The sequence below is a fragment of the Jaculus jaculus genome, chromosome X (genome assembly GCF_020740685.1).
Source record: "Jaculus jaculus isolate mJacJac1 chromosome X, mJacJac1.mat.Y.cur, whole genome shotgun sequence".
Classification (NCBI taxonomy): Eukaryota; Metazoa; Chordata; class Mammalia; order Rodentia; family Dipodidae; genus Jaculus; species Jaculus jaculus.
Genome location: NC_059125.1, coordinates 149,669,284 through 149,683,150, shown reverse-complemented (window position 1 = coordinate 149,683,150; position 13,867 = coordinate 149,669,284).

Sequence of the window (13,867 nt, the reverse complement as noted above, 5' to 3'; positions counted from 1 at the left end):
TTGGATATCTGGCTTATGTGGGATCTGGAGAATTGAACCCGGGTCCTTAGGCTTCGCTGGCAAGCGCCTTAACGGATAAAGCTTCTCTCCAGCCCCCATAAGAACATTTTAATGCACCTACATAATGTACTTTGAACATACCTGGCCCTCATTTGAAGGATTCTTTAAGCTAGCACAAACTATTCTATTGTATGGAGAGTTCACACTTCACCTAACAATTTTCCGGGCAATCGGTATTTCTATTTTTTATTGCTGTGTACACTACTGGTTAACGTAAATGTATTGTTTAAAAATAGGCATTCATCTCTTAAAACAGGAGTGTGGATCCCGTGTGTGAAACTTTCTAAGCTAAAGAGCATGAGTCTGTGCCAGGTCTTACTCCACGGACCTGAACCACCCTAAGCCAGGGTTATTCCAGATCCTAGAGCGTGAAAGTGTCCGTTTCACTTCATTCATGCCCGGAGGACACATAGGGATGTAATCATTGGTTTCCTCCTCGGGATTGCTAGGATTTCAGGAGGACACCACCATGCCGGTGTGAGATTTTGTTTTGTCCTGTCTTGCTTTTCAGTGCTGGGGACAGAACTCAAGGCCCGGGCAGGTTAGATAGGCACTCTCCCACTGAGCTTTACAACCAGACTCGCTTGTTTTTGAAAAATTGATTCAAACATTTTGTTTCAGTTCCTGGTTTTAATCATCGTTGTATTTTCACATGTCTGTCACTTTCCTGTTCTTGCCTGCGAATGGGCTCATTTTTCTGCTGCAGTCCTGGTGTTTTTCTCATTGATTTTCATATATTTTTCACACATGATATAGCACTTTTTGACACACCTGCTCGCCTTTTATTGTTGCTTAGCTTTCTGGCACACCTCTGCTAGTTATTTTTCCCTGGTGAGTCTTTACACTTGTTTTAAACATAGGTCTTTGCCTGTCTTCTCATCTAAGGATCAGAAAGATGCTTCACAGCCACTGCGTGTTATTTTGTGCCTTTATAGTTAGAGAAAGCAGAAAATCGAGAGGCCTGAGAGGCACCCCAGCCCCAGAATTATGAGGGCTTCACAGTGGTTTTGTAGCCCTTGGGCCTTACCTGAAACTGCTGCATGCCCACGTACTGCCCACCTTATATCCTTCCCTAGTGATATGATGTGGAGTTAGAGATATGGAAGCCTGACGTAGCTAAAAGTGGCTCTTCCACTGGGTCTGCCTTCCCCCAGAAATCTCCCATATTCTTCCATTAGAGCTCTATTAGAGCAGTCTTCTTTGTCATTTGTACTTTATTTTTTTTGAGGCAGGGTCTCACTCTAGGCCAGGCTGACCTGACACCTAATCTGTAGCCCCGACTGACAGCAATCCCCCTACCTCAGCCTCCCAAGTGTGCCACAACCCTGCTTATGTCTTCATTAAAAAAAAATATCTAATGATTATTATGCTTGTTGTCTGGACTTGAGAGAGTGGGGACCAATATCTCTCTTCACTTTGTGACACTTATACTTTAGAAGTGTGGACAGAAACCAAATAGTGATATATTCAATATGTTTAAGCGCGCTCATTCACGTATTTAGTTCAGAAAACAAAATATAACTACAGGGTGGAGAGAAGGCTCAGCAGTTTAAGGTGTTTGCCTGCAAAGCCTTAGGCCCTAGTTTCAATTCCCCAGTACTCATGAAAGCCAGATACATACAGCTCATTTGCAGTGGCTGGTGGTGTACCCTCTCTCTCTCTCTCGCTCTCTCTCTCTCTCTCTCTCTCTCTCTCTCTGTGTGTGTGTGTGTTTGCAACTAAATAAAATATTTAAATGTAGCCTGGTAAAGTGGCACATGCCTTTAATCCCAGTACTTGTGAGGCAGAGGTAGGAGGATCACTGTGAGTTTGAGATCACCCTGAAACTACAGAGTGAATTCCAGGTGAGCCTACGCTAGAGTGAAACCCTATCTCAAAAAAAAAAAAAAAAAGCAGGGCTGGAGACATGGCTTAGTGGTTAAGGTACTTGCCTGCAAAGCCAAAGGACCTCAGTTTGATTCCCCAGGACCCTCATAAGCCAGATGAATAAGGTGGCGTATGTGTCTGGAGTTTGTTTGCAGTGCTTTCAGGCCCTTCTCTCCCTCTCTCTCCCTCTCTTTCTCTCTCTCTCTCTCCCTGTGTTTTTCTCTCGCATAAATAAATAAACAAAAATAAAATATTAACAATCAAACTATTTAAATTTATACATATATATGTACAAATTGAGATGTGTTGTGTTGTTAGGATAGTTTATGAGCAGAGAGTGAATAGTCTATCATATGTCATTAGAAACTTGTATGATTGCAAACACAGAGAGATAAGGATAATTAAGACACGTTTATAGTAAGTCATGAATGATGCATTAGGCAAGGCAGTGCCATGGCCAATTTTTTAGGGATCACTTTGAGTGCAGTTGAGGTACTGGAATGTGAGGAACACTAAGTGAAATTCAGACAGCAGGTTAAAGGGTAACGGATATAGCAAGACCACACATAGAGATGATGACGGGGTTCTGGGGTTCTAGATGAATCTTGGAGGCAAAGCTAACAAGGCTTGGGCATTAGTTGGCTCTTTGGAGGCGAGGAAGGGCAACAACGAGGGATGGCCCTAAGTATATGCCTCTCCTAGGGCCCCCGAAGAAAGTGCCTGCCACAAACTGGATCTCTCAATTGTTAGTTTGGACTGTTGTAACAAAATACTGTAGATTGGGTGACCTGAAAAACAGAAATCTGGGCTGGAGAGATGGCTTAGCGGTTAAGCGCTTGCCTGTGAAGCCTAAGAACCCCGGTTCGAGGCTCGGTTCCCCAGGTCCCACGTTAGCCAGATGCACAAGGGGGCGCACGCATCTGGAGTTCGTTTGCAGAGGCTGGAAGCCCTGGCGCGCCCATTCTCTCTCTCTCTCTCCCTCTATCTGTCTTTCTCTCTGTGTCTGTTGCTCTCAAATAAATAAATAAATAATTTAAAAAAAAAAAAAAAACAGAAATCTGTCTTCTCAGGCTGGAGAGATGGCTTAGCAGTTAAGGTGCTCACCTGCAAAGCCAAAGGACCCAGGTTTAATTCCCAAGTACCCACATAAGCCAGATGCGCAAGGTGGCACATACATCTGGAGTTCCTTTGCAGTGGCTATGCCTATTCTCTCTCTCTCTCCCTCTTTCTCTCTTTCTCGCCTCAAATAATTGTTAAAATAAAATAATAAAAAAATAAAAATAAAAAAAAATAAAAATAGTTGCAAAATCTGTTTTCTCACACTGTTGGTGACTAGAAGCCCATTTTAGTTACCTTCACATTGCTGGGATAAAACACCCAACCAAGAGCAGCTGATAGGAGGAAAGAGATTTATTGTTTCTCTTACAGTTTCATAGGCAAGCTTCATGATGGCAGGGAAAGAATCGTAGAGCAGAGGCTGAACATCACATCTTGCCACAACGGCTGGCAAAAAGCAGAAAGAGTGAGCTGAGCTCTGACAAGAGGAGATGGGACTATACACTCCTAAGCCAGCGACGCGCCTACTCCAGCAAGGGTCCACTTCCTGCCGGGCGTGGTGGCGCACGCCTTTAATCCCAGCACTCAGGAGGCAGAGGTAGGAGGATCACCGTGAGTTCGAGGCCACCCTGAGACTACATAGTGAATTCCAGGTCAGTCTGGACTAGAATGAAACCCTCCCTTGAAAACAAAAAAAAAGGGGGGTCCACCTCCTAAATTGCTACTCAATAAGGGCCAAGTATTCAAAACACATGAATCTTTGGGAAACACCTGAACCACCACAAAGCCTACAGTTAAAGTATGTTCAATACCGTTTCTGGTGAGGACTTTCCTGGCGTGCAGTCACACAGCATCTTTGTGTTTGGGTAGCTTTCTTCCATGCATGCATTGTGAGGAAGTTGCTTGGACTCTTTCTCTCCTTGAAGTTAGGGTTTGACCTATTAAATGGGGAGAGAGGGACCTGATTTAGTCCATGGCATTGGCTTATGCGGGAGGAATGTCTTGAAGTTCTGACTAGTCTGAGATCAAGGTGTCCACAACACTGACTCCTTCTGAAGGGTATAAGACCTTTCCTGCTTCTCTACATAGTTGCTATGTGTTTTTAAATTTTTTGTTTATTATTTATTTATTTGAGAGTGACAGACAGAGAAAGAGGGAGAGAGAGAGAGTGTGGGCGCTCCAGGGCTTCCAGCCACTGCAAACGAACTCCAGAAGCGTGCGCCCCCTTGTGTGTCTGGCTAACGTGGGTCCTGGGGAATCGAGCCTCGAACCGGGGTCCTTAGGCTTCACAGGCAAGCGCTTAACTGCTAAGCATCTCTCCAGCCCAGTTCCTACGTTTTAATCTGTACACTGTTCTGAAGAGTGTGATGAAATCTCCTGCCTTCCTGCCCTGGGTGGGAATGATGATCCCTTTGCCTGGCATCTCCACAGTCTAAACTGTCTACCAAAGCAACAAGATGAGTGCCCCCAAAGAGGTGCTAGGGTAAGGAGCATAGAGAAGGTTTGGTACTGTGTTATTCCATCTTCTACTCTTAATATGACACCAGACTATGTAAGTTGCAAAGAAAAGAGTTCTATTCAGACTCACAGTTCTGATTCAAAAGTGAGGAGCTGAATCCTGACCTTGCTGGCAGAGTACCAAGACAGTGAAGGGTTATCACTTGGCAGAAGGCAGGGAGAACTCACACTGGGCCATGTGCATATCTGGTTTCCTCTTCCTCTTCTAAAGCTGTAATTCTAAACAACGTTTTATATTTTTTATTTAGTTGCATACAGAGGGATAGAGACAAGAGCGACAGACAAAGAGAATGGATGGGCCAGGGCCTCTAGCCACTGCAAACAAACTCCAGAAATAGGAGCCACTTTGTGCATCTGGCTTACGTGGGTACTAGGGAATCAAACATGGCTCCTTAGGCTTCACAGGCAAATGCCTTAACCACTAAGCCATCCCGCCAGCCTAAAACCTAATCATGAGCTGGCCCTTAATGACCTTATCTAACTCTAACCTCATGCCAAAGTCCCCACAGCTAAACACCCTTCTCAAACTAAGTTTCCATCCTCCTAATATGCACAATGGGGAAAAATTGCAACAGAGGATGGTTTGGGGATAGTCAAACCCTATCAATACCATAGCTGGCTTTAGGCATCTGCTGGGACTCTGAGACATTCCCCTGTGGATGAAGGATTACTCCTATGCAACACCCCTACTTTCAAAAAACTTGTCGCATTCTGGGGTACTAAGACACAGTAATTCTGTACAGAAGTATTGTGAAGACACTATTCAACTCAAAATGCCATGTTTCTTACTAAGGTTGCTGGAAGCATAGCAACTCTATGTACTGAAAGAGAAAAGATTACAAAGGAAGTAGGATTGTGGCAGATACCATTTTCTTCCATGCCTGTTAGTTCTGAAATTGTGTGGGATTTAAGGTATAGGACTGTGTGAGATCACCTAGGGCAGGGTGTGAAAGATGTAGACACAATGTAAAATCCAAGTGCACCCTTCAATGGTGAAAGGAAGGAAGCAAGCAAGGAATAGTAAGAAGGAGCAGTTAGTTGAGGTAAGAGGATCCCTGTGACTTTGAAGCCAGCCTGGGTGACAGAGGAGTTCCAGTTCAGCCTGGACTTGAATGACAAAAGAAAGAAAAGAGAAAGGAGAGGGAAGAAGGAAGGAAGGAAGGAAGGAAGGAAGGAAGGAAGGAAGGAAGGAAGGAAGGAAGGAAGGAAGGGGGGAGAGAAAGAAAAGAAAAGAAAAGAAAAGAAAAGAAAAGAAAAGAAAAGAAAAGAAAAGAAGGAAAGAAATAATAGAAAAGAAAAGGAAAGGAAAGAAAGAAAGAAAAGAGAAAGGAGAGGGAGGCAGGCAGGAAGGAAGGAAAGAACAAAGAAAAGAAAGGAAAGAAAAGGAAAGGAAAGGAAGGAAAGAAAGAAAAGGAAAGGAAGGAAGGAAAGAAAGAAGAAAAGAAAGGAAAGAAAAAAAAGAAAAGAAAGAAAAGGCAAGAAAGAAGGAAGGGAGAAGCTAGTGAGTCAAGAAACAGGGGAAACAGGAGCTGAGAGTCACGACTCCTCGAGAAGGGAGTGCTAACAGAAGGGAAGGTTATGGAGTCAATGCGCACTGCAGAGGGCCAGAGTAACGTGAAGAAATGAATGGGAAATTTTGCAACCTCCGGATCATCGCCCACCTTGGTAAGAGCTGCTTCTGTGGAGTGGTAGCCACTGCGGCTGCAAGTGGAGGAAGTCCTTGGGACAGAGAGAAGTGGACATACTTGGAAATGGTGCAGAGAAATGTGGCACTCAAGGGGCACAAGGGAGTCAAGAAATGGTTTTTGGTTTCTTTTGTCATTATTTTTTTCTCTTGGCATTTTTTATAAATGTATGCAATGGATTTTTTCTCTTGACAATTTTGATCTATGTACATAATGTACTTTGGTCATAATCCCATCCCATTGGCTTCTCTTCCATGCCCCTTTAGCTGAACTTCTTTTTCTTCTCAGAGAGTCTCACGTTTTGTGTGTGCGTATGACCCGCTGAGTGTAATTACGGTTATCTCCATGCACGTGGGCAGAGAATTATTTCCCAGATCATGGGCAACTCGTTAGTGACCACAGCACTGAGGAAAATGCGTCCCACTCACCCACCACCCATTAACTGCCAATGGGCCCGATGGTGAATGCAATGACCATGTCATGTCCAGACGACAGCCTTCCATCCTCTGGCCCAGACATTCTTTCTGCTCCAAGGGACGACTTTTGAAAGTGGGAGATGTCAACACCATGTTTGCATTCTGATAGGACCAGTCAAGTGGAAAAGGGAAATTGGTGATCCTAAAGCGCAGGCCGAGCAGGCAAAATGGGGTCTGGAAGACAGATGACGACATCAGCCTCGGAAGAGAGGAAGAGGGAGAAAGATTGAGCGCAGAAGAAGGTAGAGGAAGTCCTGATGATGAGCTGCTGAGACACCTTCTGCTCCATACGTTGTGATTTCTAAGCAGAGGGAAGACACCAGGAGCTTGAGGAGAAAGCCAGCTGGCAGTCTGAGACCAGGACTGGAATGACACGAAGCATGGCCCCTGTGGTGGCTTGATTCAGGTGTCCCCCATAAACTCAGGTGTTCTCAATGCTAGTCTCCCCAGCTGATGGCAATTGAGAATCAACGCCTCCTGGAGGCAGTGTCTTGTTGGGGGCGGGCTTATGGGTGTTATAGCCTGTGTCCCCTTGCCAGTGTTGGGCACACTCTCCTGTTGCTATTGTCCACCTGACGTTGGCCAGGGGGTGATGTCCACCCTCTGCTCATGTCGTCATTTTCATTTTCCCTGCCATCGTGGAGCTTCCTCTAGAGCCTGTAAGCCAAAATAAACCTTTTCCCCACAAGCTGCTGTTGGTCAGTTGATTTCTGCCAGCAATGGGGACCTGCCTGCAACAGCCATCGTGAGCAGAGATGAGCGCCTACGTGAGGCTGGAGACGTTTCAAAGCAGACGCCGAGGGCAGGCAGCTGGACTCATCCAATGTGGGGCACTTTGCCAATCCACTGTAACATTGTGGGGAGGGAAAGGAGTGGTGAATCATGTGTCCCAGGGCAACTAAGGAAAGCCCAGGAGGAAAATCTACCATTCACTGGGGAGTTGACCAAGGGCTGACAAGAGAATTCTGTCTGCCATGAGGTCTGACCCACAGTGGGCACTTGGGAAATGTTAACTTGATTGGTCACGAGGGAGGCCCCTGGACAGCTGCAATACCGCAAGTGTGCACGGGGGGGCAAAAGACGACAAGAAATGAGTCTGGCCACACCCCCAAGGGCTTGGGGGCTTTATATCCCAAGTAGCCTTGGCCCTCCTGTCTGCTCCAAGCATCCCTGACCTTTCAGGGTGCGTCCCGCTGCCTCCTAAGCCGGCTCCCTTGTAGGTTCTACGCAATGGCTAATGGTGTGGTGTGGGGGGGGGGGCAAAAGAAACGAGGGGCCTCAATGCATAGATCACGGAACCTCCCTGTATATCCATCCTGGGTTTCTGGTCCATGCCTGGGCTTTGAACAAATTCCAGTTCTGAGTGTTGTTGAGTGCCCTAGACTATGGGAGGCTGATGCCAAGAACTCCAATCAACCTACTAGCCTTGAAAAGCCTCTTGCCACTAGACTGGCGCCGTGGTATGTATGACAGGGCTCCTGGAGCTAAGTGTCCAGAACCTACCAGAGTGTGTTCTTGCCAAGGAGGGGGGCCGTCGGTTAGCACGTATTTCCTGATGTCTCTGATAATCCTGGCCTGTGCTGGGCCTTGGAACAGTACGCAGCGTAGAGTCTGTCTCCTCCTGTGTATTAAGACAGGAGATAGACAGTGTTGTCTAGGGTGACGGAGGTGGGGGAGAGGCAGGCACGTGGCTGAGTCGTAGTTTGGTGAGTGACAGGCCAGAAAGAAGAAAGCACACTGGCAATGGGGCTCTGGGGCGGGGGGAGGGAATAGGCGAGAAGACTCAGAGAAGAGAGGACAGGTGAAAATTATGTGGGATTGGTACCTTACGTAGCATGCTTATCTTTGCGTGCTCGAACACCCACGCTGTACCTCCAGGGAGAGGGAAGGAGGGCTTCTAAGAGCATATGGAACCCTTGTTGTCAAATGTCTTAGCCTCACTTCGGTTTATCCGTGCATCAGCAGGGACATGGAGGTGTGGAGGGATTCATGAACCGTCACAGGAAAGCTAAAATTTAGTCTTGCCTCTTGTGGCACCACATCCCAGCTGGGTACCGGTGGGCAGTGCCCAATGTCAGGTGAAGAAAACAATGAAAGACCATCACTAAGCCAAGCGCCCCCCCCCCCCGCCCTTGTCTACTACTTTCCAAGAAGACCACGTGGCCTGAGGCTCAGGGTGCAAATCCCGCTCCTCGAGCCTGGCTCTTATCCAGAGTCCCAAGCCGCTTTGCTTGCTGAAGTCAACTGCGCTTCCAGCCCCTCTCCGACTTACCTGCCCCACAGGCTGCAGCTTAGATTACACAAACACTCGCGTTCGCTATTCTAAATACAGCAATTTGTCTGTCCTGCCTGCTGACCTTTGCCTGTCGACATTTGACATGTTTTGATTCCGCAGGGTTGTGGGTTTTGTTTCATCAACAGGGTTACCATGTGCTTAATTACCCTTTGACTTTTGGGGTCAGGGCCTCCATCTGGGCAGGAAACATCCACGGCTCCATAGGCTTCAGGCGTCTTGCCATTTAATTGTCACTGTCAATCCCCAGTCCTTTCCTCCACCCCCGTCTCTCCACAGTGCCACACAAAGGGATTGCCGGAGGCTGCCCAGGGCCATCACCGGGGACACTTGCCAGTGTGTGGTGGTGCCTTGAGCTTCGCCACTTTCCATCATTGCCCTAAGTCCCAGAGGACCGTGGCTCCTCTGGCCGGTTACCGGCAGGTGCTTGGGAAGAATGTATACCTGAGCCAAATGGAAGCCCTGGGAACTTTTTGTCCTTCTGGGCAGTTGTCCAAGTCAAACTGGATTTCACACTTACTCCTGCCTCAAGTGTCTGGCTTCCTCTGTGAAACATTTTCCTGGTGAGCAGCGAAGAGCCTAGGTCACAAGCATGCTTGTTGGAATATTTTTGTAAGACCCAAGGTTGTGGGGTTTGGGGCCACATCCAACATTCTCCCCAATCTCTTCCCAGCGTGGGTCTGTGTAGAAAAGGAGTAATGCCCATACAGCAAGTGCTGAGCAGCATCCAGAATGTTCTGAGGGGCAGGGGGCTCGTCCTTTCCGGGCTTAGCATCATGGTCAAGGCTTGGGAATGCAGCGTGGGGCTGGGGGCATGGAGGGCACTGGTATTTGAAATAGTAACAATCCATGAGGGACAAAGGCTCTGAACTTGCATCAATCTCAATGGGTTGGAGCCGAGGCAGAGTGCTGAAAAGCCTAATCATTTAATATCCTCATTGGCATGTTTCTTTACTTCTTACATTAAAAATATTTTATTATCTATTTTCCTTTTTTTGTTTTTTACTTATTTATTTATTTATTTATATTTTTCTCAATTTTTATTAACATCTTCCATGATTATAAAAAATATCCCATGGTAATCCCCTCCCTCCCCCCCTTTTCCCCTTTGAAACTCCATTCTCCATCATATCCCCTCCCCATCTCAATCAGTCTCTCTTTTATTTTGATGTCATGATCTTTTTCCTCCTCTTATGATGGTCTTGTGTAGGTAGTGTCAGGCACTGTGAGGTCATGGATATTCAGGCAATTTTGTGTCTGGAGTGAGCACATCATAAGGAATCCTACCCTTCCTTTGGCTCTTATATTCTTTCCACCACCTCTTCCACATTAGACCCTGAGCCTTGGAAGGTGTGATCGAGATATTACTCAGTACTCTAGTCACTTCTTTTCAGTAACATGATACCTTCTGAGTTGTCCCAAGGCCACTGTCGATGGCATATTTCATTGGACCCTAACTCCCAGCCTTATCTCTGTCATTATGGGTGACAGCCATTTTTGAAAGATGGAGATGGAGTTTGCTGTGGTCACCCTTGGGAGCAGTTGGCCCACTTGGCATCCTTTCCTGGCCTTAACCTTTCTTTCTCAATAATTTTGGCAGGGCTGGAAAGATGGTTTAGTGGTCAAAGCATTTGCCTTCAAAGCCAGAAAACCCAGGTTTGATTCTCCAGGATCCACATAAGCCAGATGCACAAGGCGCATGCATCTGGATACCGTTTGCAGTGGCTAAAGGCCCTGGTGTTCCCGTTCTCTCTCTCTCTTCCTCAAATAAATAAAGTTTAAAAACTAACTTTGGCAGAGATGTACAATACTCAGACAGAACATTTCAAGACTACTTTCCCTCTCGTTGTTCAAGATACAGCCGTGGGCATTAGCTGGTGCTGAGCTATGTGGTGTGAAGAGTTGGGGAAGGATGTGGATTGCAGCTGGTAGTTTTAATAACATTCTTCCTTCTTTATTATACAATGCATGGGGGAATTGAAACATTTATAAATTTTTGATGCCATCGAAAACTCATGAATATTCAACTCTAAACCTGTGCATAAGAATGTTTTGTTGTGTAAGGCTGAGCCTCATGCTCTCCACCTGGGAATGAACTGGGATGGGGACCACACTGGCCCCCTGGAAGCTCTGACGGGCCTGGCAGCCAGCGCATCTTTGTCGTGGCTTCCAGGCCCACATCCCTGGGCCACGTGGCGATACAGACTGGTGGATTGAATTTGGCTTCATGCTAAAAGGACAGACAAATCCAAACTGAAATAGCAGCACCCCAAGTCTCATGGCATACTGTGAGGGGCAGACAAGCTCTCAATGGGGGCTCTGGGCCCTCTGCGCCTCTACATCTACCGCGCTCAGGCTATGCAGCAGAATGTTGCCGACACTCCGCGGCTACCCAGAAAAGGGGTTGTCACCAAGGCAGAGCCAGGAAACGAAGGTTGAGCATGCTGTGGGTTTGAGTCTTGGGAGCCAGTCTGGCCCCGCTCGTGAATACTCCCTGCCACCCTTCTTGGAACTGCCTAGCTAGTTCCAAAGGTCCAACTCATGTCCTTCTGGTCTCTCACTCATGGCCAAGAAAAACCCAAGGGTGAAGATAGAGAAACTGGGTGAGCTTTGGTGCAGTGTGCATGCAGCACGGGAGGCCAGCAGGGAGCGTGAGGGACCCAAAGCGTCTGTCCTGGCATAGTCTGTCAACCTGTTTCCACTCGACGGTGCCCTTGGTGAAACCATGATGGGTCCCTTGGCATCCCACAGATCTTCCGGTAATGAGGACACTCTCGCCTCCTTCTAAGCATAAGCCCTGGCCCTGGGAAGCTTGTCCTGTGATGTGTCTTCCTGACTTAAGCCGCTCCCAGACTTCGCTCATGCCCTGAGCAGGGCTCACCTAGGCACTGCCATGCTGGTTTGATCCTGACCTTGCCATCCTCTTTCCTGTCAGGCCCTCCCAAGTAGCTTTCTCCCTGGCACTCTGGTTCTAGGAGGATTAGCTTTTGCCACACTGAGCAATGCCCACTAAGATAAGCACCTTTGTACTTATCTGGGCAGCTGCTAAGACCCAGGGCAACAACAAACTCAAGGGAGCCTCACAAAAGAAACTGTCGGCCTGGAGAGATGGCTTAGCGGTTAAGCGCTTACCTGTGAAGCCTAAGGACCCCGGTTCGAGGCTCGGTTCCCCAGGACCCACGTTAGCCAGATGCACAAGGGGGCGCACGCGTCTGGAGTTCGTTTGTAGTGGCTGGAGGCCCTGGCACGCCCATTCTCTCTCTCTCTCTCTCTCTCTCTCTCTCTCTCTCTCTCTCTCTCTCTGTTGCTCTCAAATAAATAAATAAAAATAAACAAAAAAATTAAAATAAAAAACTGGCTCCTGGAGCTGTGTACAAAACCACAGAGAATCCAGCACAAGCTGGATAGCCTTGCACAGGAGCCCTGACTCTGGGATTTTGGTTTTCTCCCATCCTAAGATGAGTCACCCTTAAGAGATAGTCTTCTGGGATCCCGTGACAGCCTGTCCCTATCACCCTCTGGCCATCTGACTCTGGGGGCTGACATCGACCACAGGCTTCTGCAGTCCAGGATTCCAGTGGAGTACTTGACCCTCTGTGAACTGGGTGAGTCCTGGCCTAGACACAACCGATGACTTCCACCAATGATCCTTCCCAAACGCCCCGAGTGTCGTTGGCTTCTCATACATCATCATGAGTTCTACGAGATGGGAGGGAAGGCCTTGTGCGCTGCAGTGTTCTTTTTCCAGCCGATGTAACTAAAGCCTGAAGGCAGAGCCTCACCTTCCCCTGCAGGAGCTCAGGCTGTCAAGCAAGGCCCTGATCAAACTCTGGCTCAGACGAGCATCATGAGGGCTAAGTAATGGGCACAAGCTCACGCATCGCTACTGTCCTCCTACACGCCAGAAGTCGGGGGACACTTGAGTCCTGAGTCTGAGCCTCAATGCATGCCAGTGAATAGTTTCCCTGTGCTCACAGGACTTCTGTGTGAGCATATCCATGCACCCATGCATGTAAGGGGGCTGGGATCAGTAGCAAGCTCCCTGATCTTTTCTTACAAGGGTCTAATCCCATCTTGAGGGGCCCTCCCCCAAGATATCATCTAATCCAAGTCATCCCCCATCTCTGAAGCCTTCACTCTGGGAGCACACAGTTTAGAACATGCTGGTAGAGAACAAATGGCCTGAGTCATGTCAGGCTACTCCTGGAGGTTTTCTCTGCCTTCTTTCAGTCATCGTTCATTATAAGACAAGAGGCCCGTAATGACCCTGGTAGGACACCCCAAGCCCTCCCTGATCCCGCCACCTTGCTCCATTCTAGAACAGGAGCTCATCACAACCTTGGCCGGAGCCCACTGAAACAGTATTCCAAGGAGCTCAAAGCCAACCTCATAGACACAACAGTTAGCAAACAGCCTTTATTAAGTAATAAAATATCCGAGTAAATTTTAGCTCTCACAGACCAAATTCCATTTCTTGATTTCTTGTGTTACCCTTTAGAATAGGGCTACATAATAGCTGAGATGGCAGGTTGAGTTCCAGACCTCACAGTTATTGGCTAATATGTCTGGATTTCTTACCGCTATGGGTTTTTTCACCAAAAATATCAGGTGAAATTCTGCCCATAGACACCAATCTGCTCATGGCAGAGCCAAATATCTATGTGGAGCTAAAAAGGGCAAGCATGAAACAGGAAAATCTTGCCATCAGAAGATTAACTACAAAGAAGAGAAAGCGCCTCACCCCCACCCCTGTCGAGGGACTCTGCCCACTTTGTACGTCCCTTGGCTACACAGACCATGGCGGTCTGTCTTTCTTCTCAGATTTCTTATGGTTGAAGAAGTACATGCGCATACTCCTCAAATTCTTCCAAGTCAGATGGGAAAAGAGTCATGAAATGCGATGTTGCTTCTGG